This window comes from Panthera uncia, assembly GCF_023721935.1.
Source record: "Panthera uncia isolate 11264 chromosome A3 unlocalized genomic scaffold, Puncia_PCG_1.0 HiC_scaffold_11, whole genome shotgun sequence".
Classification (NCBI taxonomy): Eukaryota; Metazoa; Chordata; class Mammalia; order Carnivora; family Felidae; genus Panthera; species Panthera uncia.
Window position 1 is genome coordinate 20,555,343 of NW_026057578.1, and position 13,998 is coordinate 20,569,340.

The 13,998-nt window shown below is 54.1% G+C and overlaps 1 protein-coding gene across 1 annotated transcript in view; it reads right to left on the minus strand.

The window, feature by feature from the left end:
* PPP1R16B (protein phosphatase 1 regulatory subunit 16B) overlaps positions 1-11,902 on the minus strand; it is a 100,670-nt gene extending 88,768 nt beyond the window's left edge. Inside the window, exon 1 of the mRNA XM_049650798.1 lies at positions 11,561-11,902. The gene's annotated coding sequence lies outside the window, so the exon portion shown is untranslated. The remainder of the gene's footprint in view (positions 1-11,560) is intronic.
* Between the last annotated feature and the right edge of the window lie 2,096 nt (positions 11,903-13,998).

The following is a 13,998-nucleotide window of genomic DNA, read 5'->3' on the forward strand; positions in this document are numbered from 1 at the left end:
TTCTCCGCTCCACGGCCCGCACAATTTTCACTACACCACACCCCCCCTCCTCACCTTCCTTCATTCTGTTCCACAGGGTGGCATCACCCTTCTGTCCCTCCACCTGGCAGACTCCCCATTCTCTGAGAGCGGCTACAAGCACTGGGATCATATCCATCATCCCTGAAGTGCTTTCCAGGCACCAAGCTCAACACCCGCTTTGTCTCCTTTACACAGTATTGTCTCAATGCTCCTTTTCTTCCCTCTGGATTGTTCTTTATCTGCCCTGTGCCAAATGGGTTTCATTCTCCTCCCCTCCAGTTCCAAGGCACGTGACCACATCTCCCCTGTGGCGCTCAACCCTCTGTAGTAATTGTTAGTTTCAGATCTGCCTCTTCCCTTGGACGAGATGCCCTCCAAAGACAAGGGATACATATCATTCCCCTTTATGTCCCACCACACAGCCGCCCCAGCAGGCAGTAGGTGTTCCATTGGGACGACAGTGGACAGGAAATCAGGAGACCGAGAGACTGAAAATTCAGAGATTATTCCATCCGTGCGTCACAAGGAGTTATCCTGGTTTGGAACCAGCACTGGAGAATCAAACCAGACAAAATAGATCTGGCTGATGGGGGGAATGGGGGAACACTGAGGAGTCGACTCAGGACACCCCTCCCGGGGCCCCTGCCACAGAAGGGTGGGATAAGATTGCCCCTAGCTTCATGGGCTCTGTGTGCCCCCGCTTAGGTGATTTGCTGTAAAATGATGCTTATGTTCATCCCCACAGCGTGGTTTCAGATATTCTCAACTGCTCCCCACCTTGTGTCATACTTAAATCATCCCAAGTGAATGAAGAGACATTGGGACCGTGGCCCCAAGCAAATGTACAGCTATGGCCTGGCTCCCCATAGTCTACAGATGGGCAGACTAGGTGATCATACCCCTTTCTAAATGGTTCTGTTCTTTTCAAGTAGGAGGCCCACTTACAAAACAGAGGCATCTCTGATGTCCTCCCATTCACTGAATACCCTTTCTGTGCATCTGCCCCACGGTGGGTACCGTCCGGAGTTCGTCTCCTCCTAACCCCTGGGGAAACCGCCCATTCCTGCCACCCACGGCCAGCCTCTGCGAGGGCCAGGGTCGTGGGTATTCGGATCCAGCTTTCTGCTCCTTTGCTCTCACTCTTTCTGGACTAATGTGCACGTTTGCCCGGGCGTGAGTGATCGGTAATGAGTGCTACAGACTCAGTGGGGATTCTGCACCACCTCCTTCGGACTGATGGGTTTCCATGAGCAAACCTGGAAACCACCAAAACGACTCTCTGAAAATTTCCTATCTCCCCACGTTCCTAGCTGCCTGCCTCTTCTGCTGCCCCCACTAGGGGTAAGCTGCAGGATTTTTCTGCTTCCAATCAAGTCGTTTTCTTCTGAGGATTTCAAGTACCCCTTTTGCCCTCAGGACAGGGTGTATTCTGTATTTTACAAGTTCATCTGTGATGTTCATGCAGATAGAGTTTATCGAGCAAAAGTTAGCTTCGTTTACGCATTCCTCTGGCACGCTTGGACCACACTGCTTGGTTTTTATCTTTCCACGTGTCTGCTTCCTCCAGAAGACAGGGATCAACCTGAGGGCAGAAACTGGCTTCGTTTAGTTTTAGATCTCTAATCCCAAGCTTAAGGCCAGGTAAAATGTAGTTCTTGAATATTTAACAACGCTTATGTAGGCAGAATCTAAAAGGTTATAAAACCAGAATTAACGTGGCCCCTGAAACATTCTTTCCAGTTTATTCCTATTGGACTGGCAAAACCATAGTTGCGGGAAGAGGGTGGGGAAGAGGCATCTGCACACATTGCTGAGGGGATAGAAAGTGGTCTGGCCTCTTGGGAGGAGAGTTTGATGATGCCCATCATAGTTCAAACTGCGGGGAAATTTCCACAGGGATCACATCGCGCCAGGGTACAAAGAGATATGCTGCACCGGCAAGGATGCTGTGACTTCACAGCTCTAGTAGGAGAAAAACTGGAAACAACCTTCACTGTCACAAGGAACTAGAAAATCCATTACGATAAATGCTTATTCCTGGAGAACCACATAGCCCTAGAGACAGAGGTATGTTGACATGTGCTAAGATAAATGAGCTGAAAGGGGGAGTTTCAGAAGCATGCTGCAGAGGTGTGTTAAGAAAAAAGGACAGACACATAAATGAATGGGGGTTTGTATGTATGTATATAAGACATTTATGGAAAGTTTCAAAAACATCCAGGGATTTCTTCTGGGGAAAAGAAATGAGTGGCTGGAGATGATGGTTGGGGACATTTCACTTTCTGTTTTCCACATTTCTGTACTATTCGGATGTTAACAATGATTTTGTATTCTTTTTATAACTAAACAGGATAAAATGCCGCAATAAGAAAACAAAAGCTTGGCTTTATATGTAAAAGAAGATAACTGGGGGGGGCGCCTGGGTGGCTCAGTCGGTTAAGCCTCCGACTTCAGCTCAGGTCACGATCTCATGGTCCGTGAGTTCGAGCCCCGCGTCGGGCTCTGGGCTGATGGCTCGGAGCCTGGAGCCTGCTTTCCGATTCTGTGTCTCCCTCTCTCTCTGCCCCTCTCCCGTTCATGCTCTGTCTCTCTCTGTCTCAAAAATAAAATAAAAACGTTAAAAAAAAATTAAAAAAAAAAAAAAGAAGATAACTGGGGCGCCTGGGTGGCTCAGTCGGTTAAGCGTCCGACTTCGGCTCAGGTCATGATCTCGCAGTCCGTGAGTTCGAGCCCCGCGTTGGGCTCTGTGCCGACAGCTCAGAGCCTGGAGCCTGCTTCAGATTCTGTGTCTCCCTCTCTCTCTGCCCCTCCCCTGCTCATGCTCTGTCTCTCTCTGTCTTAAAAATAAATAAAAACAGGGGCGCCTGGGTGGCGCAGTCGGTTAAGCGTCCGACTTCAGCCAGGTCACGATCTCGCGGTCCGTGAGTTCGAGCCCCGCGTCGGGTTCTGGGCTGATGGCTCGGAGCCTGGAGCCTGTTTCCGATTCTGTGTCTCCCTCTCTCTCTGCCCCTCCCCCGTTCATGCTCTGTCTCTCTCTGTCCCAAAAATAAAAAAAAAACGTTGAAAAAAAAAAAATAAAAAAAAATAAAAACATTAAAAAAAAAAAAGAAGATAACTAATGAAACTTTGGAGAAAATCTTCCCTATTTCTTTGTAAGGCAATAGGCAATGTCTATAAAGCAACATTGGCTCTCTGTCCAGTTCATGGGGCGCCAATGATGTCTACAGAGTTCCAGAAAGGAACCTGGAGACAGGGACAGACACCGAGAAGGGCCAAGAGCCCTGAAGGAAATAAATATGGGAATGCATGCCTTTAGTTGCTCTTGGATGACAGAAAATAAAGCCAGTTCTGATTGAGACTCTGAATCAGTCTGGGAGCCAAGAAATTCTGAGAACTCACCAAGCTGGAATGTACATGGGGCCTCTGACCAGTGCCAAGAAGTAAAGGCTAGGGATGCCTAAGTAAGTAATAGACGTAAATAAGTAATCTGGGTGAGCTCAGGCCCCAGGGACGTCAATGACCCAGGACTCTGCACACCTATCCCCTCTGTTCTGAAGGGATGCTCCCAGGGCAGACGTGACGGATGCTGATGTAATCAAAATTGCAGATACTATTGAGTACATCCTCTGCATGGAGCAAAATGGTTAATCATGCCAGCCTATTCTATTATTTTTCCTATTTTACATGCAGGGAATTGAGGCTCAGCGGAGTTAAGCAAGTAATTTGCTCAAGATTACAGTAAGTGCTAGAGGCGGGGATCAAACCCAGGTCTGACTCCAGGGATGGCCAAGGCCACTGCTAGCCTTTCCCCTATCTGGGAAAGAAATAGAAAAAGGAACTTCCTCGGAGTTGGGACAGCCCCAAAGCGCAACGGCGTTTTTGCCCAGAGAAAAGCCAGAGAGCATAATGATTTAAGTGCCAGCACACTGAAGCCAGACGTCCTGTATTCAAATCCTGACTCCCGCACTTAATGGCCATGTGACCTGACGTAAGTCATTGGACCTCTCTGTGCCTCGCTTTCCTCAGCAGTAAAATCAAGGTCGCCGTAATGCCCCCTCTACAGTTTGCGAGGATGAGACTAAAGGGGTTAAATAAACAGTGCTTGGGGCGCCTGGGTGGCGCAGTCGGTTAAGCGTCCGACTTCAGCCAGGTCACGATCTCGCGGTCTGTGAGTTCGAGCCCCGCGTCAGGCTCTGGGCTGATGGCTCGGAGCCTGGAGCCTGTTTCCGATTCTGTGTCTCCCTCTCTCTCTGCCCCTCCCCCGTTCATGCTCTGTCTCTCTCTGTCCCAAAAATTAAAAAAAAAAAAAAAAAACAGTGCTTGCCTCGTGATACGTACCAGATGTTGACGATTATTATTACGATTAAGAAAAAGGTGTCCTTCCTTCCAGGCAGATGCAACCCTGCAGGGTGCAGAGCTTAGCAAGTGGGGCAGATGAGGTTTCTGCCCCCTCCCTGTGCCATCGGGCAGTGCACAAGTCCACAACCTCACATATCACGCCTGCTGAGCGATTCACTTCCACACATAGCCATTATTTCCTCCCGGCTTCCCCTCTGCCAGCCTGGCTGTGGATCAGAATCTCCTGGCCCACTTTTTACAAACACAGATTCCCAGGGCCTGGCCAGTTCTGATACAGGCGGGTTGGGCTAAGCAGGGCCTGAGGATCTGTATGTTCAACAAGCCCCAGGTGATCAGTGACGTGGGAACGGCATGTCCCTGGACACACATCTCTGGAAGCACCAGACGTCCCCACCTGTTCCTGCCCTTGGGAGCAAGCGGCCTCGTTTTCATGTTTGGTCCCAGGTCTGGACACACGGAGAGGGGGAGCAAGAAACATGTGCCCCTGCAAGCCAGCCGGCAGAGCAGATGGCTGGGCCAACAGGAGTGACGAGCTGAGTGCTGTTGTGTTTGCGTGAGTGACACCAGAGACCCTTCCCCTGGAGACGTGGGCTTCCCCAGACCCTTGCCACTCAAAGTACAGCTCACAAACCAGCAGAATGACTCCCCCTTGGGAACCTGTTAGAAATGCAGACACTCAGGACCCAGACCTACTAAATTAGGTTGTGCATTTTACAGGAACCCCCAGATGACTCATGAGCAAGTTTGAGGCACATTGTCCAAGAAGGCGTCCCCCATCAGAATAAGTTCTAACTCGTGCGCACCTCTAACCTGTCCAAGCACCCTCTGGGGCCGATCTTTTCCTTTGGACTCCCAGACAGCCCCAGAAAAACAGCTTTGCATAGCCCAGATCCATGCTCGGCAGCCAGCCTAGGGCAGACAGTGAACCTCTGCTTAAATGAGTTACTTATTTCTAAGTCGGCATTAAAATAAGCCTTCCCGGGGCACCTGGGTGGTTCAGTCGGTTAAGCGTCTGACTTCAGCTTGGGTCATGATCTCATGGTCCGTGAGTTCGGGCCCGGCATCAGGCTCTGTGCTGACAGCTCAGAGCCTGGAGCCTGCTTCGGATTCTGTGTCTCCCTCTCTCTCTGCCCCTCCCCTGCTCATGCTCTGTCTCTCTCTGTCTCAAAAATAAATAAAAACATTTTAAAAAATTTAAAATAAGCCTTCCCAATGAATTGAAAAAGAGACAACAACACCAGCCTCTGGAATTCTGGGGCGTAAAAACATTCCCTTCTTTTGTACGGAGTTGTGACCCCTGCTTCCCTGGCCAAAGCCATCCAAAGACATCAAATAGCCCAAAGAAAACAAGCCGTGTCTTCCTGTTGGCCCAGCTTCAAGTTATCAGGCAGATTTCACACTGGAGCTTGACCTCATTAATCCAAAGCCTATCACATTGCTGTAAATGTCAGTGGAAAAATAGCCATTCAGTGGGTTTCCTTCATTCCACCAGAAAGGGAAAAAACAGGAAGGCAACAGCAGCTGTGGCCCAGCTTGGCAAATCCCAAGGGCCCCGCTGACAGGGCGTTCCTTGTCGGCACCTAGTTCGCCTGCCCCGGCCGGCTCGTCCAGATAAAGGTGAGTCCTACGGGCACGTGACCAAAATGCACTGGTGACTGCAGCAATGGTTCAGATCAGTTGGGCCCCCCAGCACCTGCTGGCGAAGGAAAATAGCTTGGTCTGAATTTCCTTGGCCTGCATCACCAACTGGCCATTTATCATTCAGTTTCATCTAAATCTCTCCTGCCCATTCAAAATGTCCTACAAGCCAAACCTCTGGGACTCCAGGGGACACAAGGCCTTCCAAGTCCTCATTCATCCTTTTAATGCATATTGATTGTCTCCCATGTACTGGGGCTCCATGCTGGGCAACCGGGGACACGGAGCTGAATGAATTAGACACAGTCACTGACCTTATGAGGCTCATAGCCCAGTGCAACTTTCCTCAGCCTCGGCACTATTGACATTTGGGTAACTCTTTGCTATGAAAGGCTGTCCTGTGTGATGCAAGAAATTCAGCAGCATCCCTGGCCTGTACCCGCCAGACGCCAGTAGCAGCCCCCCACCCCCACCCCGCACCTCCCCAGTTGTGACAGCCAAAAATGTCTCCAGACATTCCCAAAGGACTCCTGGGGGCCGAACTGTTACCAGCTGAGAACCACTGGTCTAGCGAGTAAGACAGACTCAAAAAGTAATGACCACAAATAACCATATGATCACAACTACGATAAGTACCACAGAGGTCAATGTTGTGGATATTATATCGATGTCACCTACGATGTGGAAGCCAGGTTTTCTCTGTATGATTACAAGTCTTTATTACAACTCCGAATTATACATATTATGTATATAGTATATATGATCTGTATTTCCAGGTGGAGAAATTGAGGCTCAAGGAAGCGAAGAAATTGCCCAAGGCCCCAAAGCCAGTGGAAGGCAGAGCCTGGATTTGAACCCCAGCCCTAAACTCCGCCTCCTATGGAAAAGGAAATTTGAGCCTTTGCCTTCTGAAAACAGGCAAGGTCACGTGACGCGCGCGCGCGATGCACTGACCAGCAGTCCTAAAAGACTCATTCCTTCCTAGCGGGTCCCGGTAGAACTCAACCACCACCTGCCACATCAATGAGGTTACAAACTGCCTGCCTCAAGGCACATTTGTGGGACCCTACGGGCCAAGGGATGCGGCCCTGAATTCCGAGACATCCAAGAACACCTCCTCCCCTTTGCCAAATGCCTGCCCACGGGGCCTCCCCAAAAATCAGGGCAGGGAGAGAATGCAGCAGTGTCCAGGCAGCCAGAGAACTCCCCACCGTGACCCATCTTCAAGGTGCCTACTGCCCAGCATCCAAGGGTGCACAGTGGAAGAAACCAGACGTTCTGCATGAGTGAAACATTTAGCGATTTACAAGGAGCATGAGTGAAGTGGTACGGGACAGCACGTGGAAGCTTTGGAGACCCCCGACATGAGTTCCCGCCACATAGGAGCCCCAGGCCCCTTAGCGAATCGCCTCACCCTTGGTGCCTCAGTGTCCCCTTCTGTACAACAGGGATAAATGCATCCACTTCAAGTCAGTCGGTATGAGCATTCCATGGCAATGCAAGCAAAGACCTTGGACAGTGACCAGCCTCCAGGAAGTGTACCGGCACCTGGTACAATGTTATAATCAATAAGGAGCCAGATCACGGCACTTCCTCCACGTACATCCCCTTCCTTCAAATGAGCTACTGAGTCCCAGGAAGAGAGAAACAGATGAAGAAGTAGGAAAAGCATCTCGGGAAGAAGGAGGGGATCTCCGTGCTTTCCTAGTAGAAGGAAGAGGAAGGGACAGCTAACATACTGGCAGATGAGCCCGGGGCCAGCCCTCCCTCCCGTGCAGAAGTTAATCCTAGACTTTCTTGGGTGTGCAACCGGACAGCCCTCCACAGGCCGCAGGGTGCCTGCTTCGGGTCAGCGAGTGTTTAATCATTTGGGACCCCTCGGAAGGATGGCCTCTGCCCACCTCCCTGGCCTCGCCTGCCGCCCCAGCGTCCGTCACGCCCTATGGTGATGGCACTCCAGCCTCGGCCTCTGCCCACTGCTCTCAGAGACACCAAGCGCTTTCAAGCCCCTGTGCTGTTGCGCAAGCCGCTCCCTCTGCTCAGCCTGCCCGCCCCTCTAGTACCCGCCACCTGGAAAACTGTCTCTGAAGGCCCGCGACGCGCTCCCACAGCAGCTTGCCCACCTGTCATCGGTCATCACAGACTAGTAATAATAGCAACTAACATGTGCAAAGCTCTGATTAATATCTAAAAGGCCCTGCGCTGAGTTTCTTACCCAGGCATCTGCCCATCACCAGCCAGCAGCAAGGTGGCAGCTTCAGGAGGGAAACCTGGGTTGGTTAGCCCCGGCCACCTGTCCACCCGCCCCTCGGCTCTCCCCTCCCCTTCTCACCAGTGAAGCTGTTATCCCACGGTGTCCTCGCTATCTGTTTCCAGGCCTGCCTCTCCCCCGCAGAGGGGAGCCCTGATTGCTGCTTGATTCATCTTGAAATCCCTCGCTAAGCACAAGGTCTACAATGGAGTAAACACCTATCGAATGAACCCACAAATCCTGGAAAATGGCAGCCAGATGTGAGAGGCTAACTCACAGACTTCCTGGGGACAGGCCCAGGCTGGACTCCAGTTCCCAGGAGTCAGGCCTCCCCAGCCAAGAGGCTTTCCCTGTCCTGAGAGCTAGAGGCAGAAGTGGTCTGACTCCCCCAGACTGGAGGCGGTGGGACCTTTGACAGCCCAAGGCAGAGGAGGAAATGGTGGTGATGGTGACGATAACCATTTCCTGCATTCCTGCCCACACCAGGTGCTGCACTAAACACTTTCTGTGCATTATTATCTCACAGAATCCTCACAACCCCACGAAGTAGGCAGTGTTATTGGCTCCCATGTTACAGATGAGAAAACCAGGACTCAGAGAGAGCAGTAATTTACCTGTCATCACACAGCTTTTAAGTATCGAGCTATCATTTGAACTAAACCTGCCTGGTGCTCGTGGTCTGCAAACTTTGTAGCTTTCTGCAGGAGGCAGGCTGGTCCAAGCCCTCCCTGAGCCCAGCCTCTAAGATGTGCTCGGGCTAAAGAAGGTTTGTCCTGATCTCTGCTGGCAGAATGCCCTGCGGGACCCACTATACGCCAAATGGTTCAAGTCCGAGGTGCAGGCAGGGTACAGGCTGGGGCAGCTAGTTGGGGGAAGGCAGCAAGGTTGGGTGGGGTTCTTGAGGGTCCAAGTACGGCACAGGAATCCAGGAAGGTGCCTTCCGCCATCTGCAAAACCAGGCTAGCTGCAACCTCTGTCGGCCAGAGAAAGGTCCCTCTGGGGATGGGGCTGGTTTTGAAAAGAAACTGAGGCCCTAGTTTCCAACAGTCCAAATGGGCTCTGCCGAAAGGTTCTGGCCTTGGGGAAAATCCCACCTTCCTGAGTCAGCATCCCCTTCCCCCTGTCCCTCAGGCTCCCAAACAGACTTCAGCAGCTAGATTAGGATTTAACCTTCTCTCCAGCACCAGTGACCGGAATGAAGTCTGAGCATACGTTGTTGGCCTTGCCCGCGTGTCCTTCCAGGAGGCAAGGAGCCTCCGCACGCTAACCAGAGAATGTGCAGGTGAATGTCCCAGTGGGAGGAGGTTGACAGAGGGACAGGGAGGGTCAACTGGTCTTCCTGAAGGAGCCACTGCAGAGGCTGGGACCAGGAAACGGGTCAGGAAGGTTTCAGGGTGGGCGACACTGTTGGGTACACTCCAGTTGACCAGAGGGTTCAAAGTCAAACGTCCAGAGTGGCCTGGGTGACATCTTGTCTCCAGCATCTTGCTGGCAAGAGGGGGAGAGAAGGGGCCGGGGAAATCTGTGTGGGATGGCTCTGTGAGCAGGCGGCGAGCTGAAAGGACTCGCTCACCAGGGCCCACAAGCCGCCTGCAGGCTGGAGCTTTGTGACCAAGCTGGGGGAAGATGTGGAAACTCCCCCGGCCCCCGCAGAACCACCCTCCAGGACTCCACGGGCTGCTCCTGCCTAAAGGAGACACACCCCACTCAAAACCACTAGGAAGGGTGCCAGTATTTACCTAAGAGCATTCCTCCCGTCCCGCTCCACTGCACCAAGCACTTCACGTGGGTCCCCTGGCCACCCCTGCCCACGGCCTGAGTATTAGCCCCATTGTCTTAGAGGCAACTGAGGCTCCTGGAGGCCAAGTGCCTTGCCTTCCAGCCCAGCGCCAGTCACTGGCTGAGCTAAGAAGCTTTATTACCAACCTAGGGGGAAGCCTCCCAGATGGAGGGTTTTTCCCCTCGCTGGTTCACCAGCCGCAGGAAATGGCAGGGCACTCAGGAAAGTACCCCGTGGGCTCAGGCGGCTAATGACAGGCCCCTTCCAGAGACAGCCCTGCGGGAAAGGGAGCCTGGTACCTCGGGGCCCTGGGTCCTCCACAGAGGGCGATTCAGAGGCGGCACCTGGTGCCCGCGGCCGCGGGGAGCTGGTGAGCGCTTCTGACAGCGAGAACAGGGGCCCATTATGTGGAATCCAATCACATGGGCGCGCAAGCAGCTCGGCTTTCGGTTCTGAGAAGCGCTTATGCAGCCACCTCTCTCCCCGCTCCCGAGTGCCCGGGAGTCCCGGGTCCCAGGCTTTGAGCGCGGCCCTCCCGGGAACACCGGATTCAAAGCTCGCCTCGGCTCAATCATCTGCTCGGGGCTGGGAGCTGCATCAGCAGCGGCTCCCGAGGAGCCGGCTCCAGACTGGGGGAGGAGGAGGGAGGGAGGGAGTCTGCATCAGGGAAAGGAGGCTGGCAGCGGGCGCCTCCCCCTCCCTGCGTTCCACTCGGGCGGTCTGGGCAGCTCAGCCTGGGCGCTCCGGGTGACCTTGGGCAGACCCCTCCGCGCGACCTCTTTGGGGCGGGTTGCACGGGTTCTGCCCATCCCAGGCTCTCGGGGGCGCTCCTCGGGCCGGAGTCGGGGCGCGGGACTCGGGAGGAGAGGCGCGCTCCTGGCGCGGGGACCCGGCAGCCCGCGCACGGCGGCCCTTTGGAGAGGCCGGGAGCACCTCCCGCGGGGAAGAAGCGCGCGGGGTCTCCCGGGGCCGGCGGGCGCTGTCAGCTGGAGCCAGCGGCGGGGCGGGTCCGCACGCGGGGGCGCCCGCCCTGGGGACCTTTCCCGCCCGGGCAGAAGCGCTCCCTGCGGGGATCTGGCGCCGCCACGCGAGGGGGCGGCGCCCCCACGGCGGGCCCCGAGGCTGGGCGCCCCGGCCGTTTGATGCTGGTTGTGGCTCCCGCTTCGCGGCACCGCGACCCCCGGCAGAAGCAGCCGAAATCCCACAGGCTGCCCCAAGAGCGGGCCCCGGTGGCCCCGGCCAACAGCCTGCCGATGCGCCCCCTACCCCAGCCTCGTCGTAGGCGCGCCAGACCCGGAGAACGCCCCCACCCCAGCCCGACTCCCCGGCCTGCGCTCCCCGCACCCGCCGTTCCAGCGCCCCCTCCCCCAATTACCTCCAGCCGCCGGCCCTTGGCCCACGCGCCCCACACACCCCCAACCAGACCTTCCGCGGCTGGGACCACCTCCCCGCCGCGATCCTCATCCCCGCCGGCTCCAGCCAGGGAGGGGCGGCGTCGCCGGGGAACTCACCCGCTCTCCCTAGCCCGGCCCCGAGCGGCTCCGGCCCTGGCTCTGTCAGTCGGTCCCCGAGCCGCAGCTGCCGGTGCGGCGACAGAAGCTGGCTGAGCCCGGCCGCCAGCCTCCGCGCCGCCCCTCGGCTCCTCCCCCTAGGCGGGGCCTGAGCTCCCGGGAAGTGGGTGGGCACGCTCACCCTGCTCCTCCCGCCGTCCTGGGAGCTCGCAGAAGGGTCCCGGCACCCTGGGGGTGCGGGCCCCTCCACTGAGCAGCGGAAATCGAGGGCCATGGACGTTGCCAGGCTTCGGAACAGTCGTCCTTACAGTCTTCCCCCCTTTCACGCCCTCTCCTCACCATCACCAAACGCGGAAAGGGGGAAGCCCAGGACTGCATTCCTGCTCCCATTTCGTGGAAGGGCATCATGAAGCCCAGAGGGGAGCAGTAACCTGCCCGAGGTCATACAGAATCAGTACCAGTGCCAGAAACCCAGGTCTCCTACCTCGAAGGCCTGCGCAGCCTGAGTCTGAAGCCTTTCCGGGACCTCAAGAAGCCCAACTAGGCCTTGCCCTGGGGACAGGTTTGTGGGGGCAGGTTCCCCAGACGGGGCGGGGGTGGGGGGTGAGGAGAGATCGGTGGGAGCTTGGGGGTTGTGGCCTGCGACATGGACTGTCATCATTTCCTCTTTCTGTAAAGAAAGGAGGCTAAGGAAGGAGGAAGGAAGTGGTCGCACCTTCGCTGACGTCTGTCACTGTCTGAGGTGTGCAGCATCCAGAAAGGGGCTGCCCTCCGGAGATCTAGTGGTAAAAATGAAAAAACGAAAAGCAAAACACACCGAGGTGGTTTCGATCATCGAATTCGAGCCTCTTTCCGGGGCTGAAGGCCTCAGCACTCTGAACACCATCTTTTTTTTTTCTTTTTTTTTTTTTTTTTTTTTTTTTTTTTACAGGATCTAACTATTTTTGCGTCGCTGTTGAGAGGGCCCTACTCCCCACCCCACCCCCCAGGAAGAGAAGAGAAAGTTAACAAAGGGAAAAAACCCATACCAAAACATTCTCTGGAATCCACACTCCCTGAACACTGGCTTTAGAACAATAGCATTCTCTTGTCCACAAAGGGCCTTGTTTCCTGAGCTTTCTCCGCCTCAGCTTAGAGCCCCAGGCAGCCCAGGGCCAGTCAGTGATGGTGCAGACAAGGTTTAAGTTTGGGGAGTTTTGGGGTGATGCGCAGTTTTTCACGCCCCAGCAATCCAGTTTGAAGGAAGAATTCCTCTTGGCCATCACACTAGCAATGTCCTTTTGCGGTGGCCGGTAGAACCCGAGTTTAGGGATTTCCTGTTTGCTAAGGCAACTCAGTAACCTTCCTTGGGGAAGGTGAAAAACTCAGGGCTGGGCTTGTTCCAGGCCCTGGGGCCCCTCAAGTCTTTTGAAAGCCCCCCCCCTCATTCCCCCCCCCCCCCCCCCCCCCCCCCCCCCCGGCTCCAGCTGTGAGCTCAGAGGGCGGGAATCCATCTAAGGCAGGTATTGAACTTGGAGCCTATGTTCCTGACATGAAGCCCTGAGGATGGGCCCAAATCCCCATGTTGTATTGTTCATTCACACCTTTCACCGTATCTGATGCCAAAAGTTCCGGTGCACTCACGCTTCCTGATTTCAAAACACAGCTACAGTAATCGAGGCAGTGAAGTATGGGTACGAGGACAGATATGCAGACAATGTGATAAAACTGAGAGTCCAAATATAAACCCTTCCACCTACGACCAATTAATTTTCAACAGGAGTGACAGCGCAATGTAATGAGGAACCGATAATCTTTTCAACAAATCTTTTCGTGCACAACTGGATGTCACGCTGGGACAAATGGATTTCCTTGTGCAGAAGAATGAGGCTGGACCCCTACCTCACACCGTGTACAGAAATTAACTCAAAACAGACCAGACTGACACGTAAGAGCTAAAGGCGCAAAACACTCATCAGAAAATGTAGGCATAAACTGTGACCATCGATTAAGTAATGGCTTCTTAGATGTGGCACCTAAAGCACAAGCAACAAAGAAAAAAAAAACAGAGAAGTCAGGTCCTATCAAAAAAAAAGTTTGTGCTTCAAAAGTTGGGACATCATCAAGGTACCTACCTGGGTGGCTCAGTTCGTTGAGCATCCAGCTCGGCTCAGGTCACGATCTCACAACTCATGAGTTCGAGCCCCGCGTCGGGCTCTGTGCTGAAAGCTCAGAGCCTGGAGTCTGCTTCAGATTCTGTGTTTCCCTCTCTCTCTCTGCCCCTCCCCTGCTCACGCTCTGTCTCTCTCTCTCTCTCAAAAATAAATAAAAACATAAAAATTTTTTTTTAATTTGGGACACCATCAAGAAAGTGAAGAGAAAGTAACTGTTATGGGCTGAATTGTGTCCCCGCAAAAATTCACATGTCTAAGTCCCAACCCCCAGTACCTCAGAATTAA